We start from the raw sequence: 3892 nt of genomic DNA on the forward strand, positions 1-3892 counted from the left end.
AGTCATTTAATGAACACCCACTGTGTGCCAGCCCTCATCTCAGTGTCCCTACTGTGGCTCTGTGAGGCAGGGGTTATAATCGAGAAGAAGGGAGCACTTAAGTGCCTTCAGTGATCTGGGCAGTCAGGGTCCACCTGACTTCAGAGCACCGGCCTTTCCTCTCTGTCCATCCAGTGGCCACCCACGGGCCCCGGGCTGGCCCCTTTCACGGATTCCCTTGCCCCCCTACCCACCCTCTCCCCCCCAGCATGGCTGACCCGTGAGGACTTCCTCTGCACCAGGCGCCAGCCCAGTCCATCCTGTGGTCCCATCTGCACTTTGAAGCCACTGTGGCAGGTGGGAGCCCCAGATTATAGATGAGAAAATGGAGTACAGAGGGGTGAAGTGGCCTGTCCAAGGTCACACAGCTCAGAGGGGCGGAGCCATCACACAAACCTCCATCGCCCTGACCCACCCTGACCAACCCGACTGGCTTACCCCCAGGTCCACTCCTGGTCCACCCCGTGCCTCTGTGCAAATTAGCAAAAGGTGCCCCTTCTAGGGCGAGGTGGCCCTACGCACACAGCTTGGCAGTGGCTTTTATGCAAAGAAAAAATCATCCCGTTCCCTCTTGGCACTTTCAGAAGTGACGCAGACACCCTGGTTCCTGCCTCTGGGGAACGTCCAGTCTTGGAGGAGCTATCTTAATCGGATCCCAATCCGATGCGCCAGGTCATGTAACTGAGCCAGATAAGATGAGGAAGTGATTGATTCTGCTCCTGCGGGGGACAGGAAGTCTTCACAGCAGGGTGTCATCCAAACTGGATTTTGAAGGATGCCCAGGAGTTCGCTAGCTAGACAAGAGTTGGGGGCAGTCCAGGCAGAGGAACGGAGTGAGCAAAGGGATGAGTGTCAGCCAGGGGTGTTTGGGGATCTAAGAGACGTTATTTTGGCTGGAGCGTAAAGAGAGTGTGTGTGGGTTGGAAGGGTATGAGCAGGGGGAGGGGAGACTGGAAAGGACTCCTTGGTCCCCACCCCTGCCCCCCTCCCCTACGAGCCCATATGATTAGGTTGCGGGCAGGCAGGAGCCCTCTGGAGATGAGGGGGAGGAGTCAGAGGACACTGCAAATGCAGGCAGTAGGGGCCACCAAGTGCCCGCCCAGTTCAGCGCCACCTTGCTGCCCCTCCAGGCTCCGGCCCTCCTTTCCCGCCCCACAGCACAGGCAGCGGGCTCCGCCTAACCTGCAGGCTGAGCCCTTGTTCTGTGGAGGCTCAGGGGTGGCGCCCAGCCTGCCGCTCCTCCCGGGGTGCTGCTGCGTCTTCCCCCAGCAGGGACTCTGCTGCCTCCGTGGCTTCCCTCTCTGCCTGGGGCCCTCAAGGCCTTCAACATCACTCCTCCGGGCTGCAGGGTCTTCGCTCCCGTAGTCCCCTGTGCATCCCTCTCTGGCAACAGCTGCTGTTTCCCCAGGGCTTGCTGTGTGCCGGGCGTTGGGACTAACATACGGGTCTGTGTTACCCCTCCCACCACCAGCGGAGAGGGCCTGATGGCCCCTGGTCTGCAGACCACGGACTGGGCTTCCAGAGGGCCAACAGGCCCCAGCCCCAGAATGAAATACCCAGACCCCCGGCCTTGTGTGGTGGGTCAACCACCCCCGGGTAGATTTCTGTCCCAGACTCAACGCAGGTGGGGCCCAGGGCAGACGGGGACTTCTGAGGTCGCAGAGGGAACTGGGTGCGGCCCATCCCCTGCTGGGTCTCAGGGCTGCTTCTCACTCAGCCCTGTCCCCCCGCCACCCACCCGTGTCTGGGCGGCTGCCTGCCGCCCACACGGAGGCTGCCCTGACACTCCACATCTGAGCCACGTGGTCCTCTGTGCCCAGCAGCATTTGAGCGGGGCTGAGGTCAGCAGGACGGTGTTAGCAGCCTCTGTGCCCCGAGTCCCATCCCCTGGGCCCCTCCTTCACCAGGCCCCTGCCTTGGGGCCCACCCTGGTGCCACACCCTACACATCATCGCTGTTCTCACCTTGGCCCTGAAACCCGTTCTACCCAAGAAGAGACAGAGACTCAGAGATAAATCTGGCCCGTGGCTGCAGAATGGGTGGCGGCAGGGCTGGCCCCACAGCCAGACTATAAGTGGGGCCCCCCTGCAGCAGGCCTCTCATCAGACCTGGAGCCAGTCCCCCCTGCCCTGCTGCCTCCTCTGAGCAGTCTGCCTGGGTGGCACCCACTCGCACCAACTGCCACCCCGACCCCTGTGTCACCCAGCTGGGGAGACCCACCTCTGAGCCTCAGTTTCCTCCTCTGTACAATGGGGTGATGGTGGCCTCAGGGAAAGGGCCCAGCACTGGCCAGGTACACAGTAGGCACTAATTAGTGTCGGCTGCACCTACCCTGGTGATGAAGCTGGGGCCATCTTGAGTCCCAAAGCCACAGTGGCAGCTTCCCTTGTCCCTCCCTCCTCCCAGGGAGCCTGGCATCCCGTCCCCTTCCCCAGGCCAGGGGAACCGCCTGAGAGGGACAGGTCACAAGAGTACGTTTATTACCAGAGACACCACAGGGCTGTCAGAACTTCAGGACAGGTGGGAGGGCAGAGAAGAGGACAGTCACAGATGGAAAACCAAGGTGACAGAGCTGTGGCACCTGGAGGGGTTGGCAGGGGCACCAGGGGCCCCCAGTGGAAGGAGGGAGAGGCTGAGGCTGCTGGGAGTAGGTGGTGGTCCAGCTGCCGTCTGTCCCTCAAGGACGCCCAGGTGGGCCTTTCTGAGGTCCCCAGGTGGAACTTGGAGGAAAGTCCCCATGCACTCTCTCTAGAAACCCGGGAGAAGAGCGCACCCTTTGGGCTGGGCTGGCAGGGAATCATGGTGTCCCATGTCACCCCCGTCTATGTCCGCCCATCTCCTGTCCCGTCCCCAACCCCCCCACTCCCCTCCCCCTGGCGGGGGGGGGGGGGGCGCAATGGGAAGGAGGCTGGGAACTGAGGCTGGGGAAGACCTTAGGGGGAATCCTGGCCTGCCCTGACCCCTGGGCAGTCTCCTTCATTCCCTCTCTGTGCCTCAGTTTCCCCATGGGAGGAACACTCGCATGCCCCAAGGGCTCCGAGGGCTTTCCGGAGGGGCGGTGGCAGGCACGTGGGGCACACGAAGCTGGCAGCCTTCACTCCTCTTGCTCAGGCCACCTGAGTGGCTGGCGGGCAGGGCGGGGGGCTAGGGCGTCCGGAGAAGGGGCAGGCTGGGGGTCCGGAGGGTGGGGCCAGGCCGCGGCCCTGATGGAAGCGGCTCGGTTGCTACGAGCAGCCTTAGCAACGCACCCATTCAGCGGAGACAAAGGCGCTGTCACTTGAGCGCAGAGGCGCCGCTGCCGCTCTTGTTCCCACCGAGGCGTTGCCGCTGCGGGGGTGGGGAGTGGGGGGGTGGGGGGGTAACTAGAGGATTGGGGGGAGCCGTGGGGGGGGAGGGGGAGTGGAGGGGGCAGCTCAGGTCTCTGGGGACGCGTCCCGCGGGCTGGGCGCTGCGCACCCCCATCAGGCCTGCAGGGGGCGCCTCCAGCCCATTTTGCAGAAAGAGACGCTGCGACTCCAAGGGCCTGAGACACCAGCCAGGGGTGGAGGCCGGCTGGGACCCTGGGGTCACACAGACCTGGATGCAAATGTGCCCACGCTTAGACCCACGTGCCTACCGCTGCATCTCAGTGTCCCCATCTACGGGGGTGGGAGCCTGACCCCAGCTCCGCCACTGACCCTGGCTAGTGACGGCTCCCCTCTGTGCCCCAGCTTCCTCAGCTGCACGATGGAGGATGACAGCACCTCCATGTCCCCGGGTTGCCAGATTAAAGGAGTCAGCTAATCCCTGGTGTGTATCACACAGCCCAGCCCCAGGAAGGGCTCCAGAAACAGGCTGGAAAGAATCACGTGGT

The sequence above is a fragment of the Ceratotherium simum genome, chromosome 29, assembly GCF_057802395.1.
Source record: "Ceratotherium simum simum isolate JZ-2026a chromosome 29, ASM5780239v1, whole genome shotgun sequence".
NCBI lineage: Eukaryota > Metazoa > Chordata > Mammalia > Perissodactyla > Rhinocerotidae > Ceratotherium > Ceratotherium simum.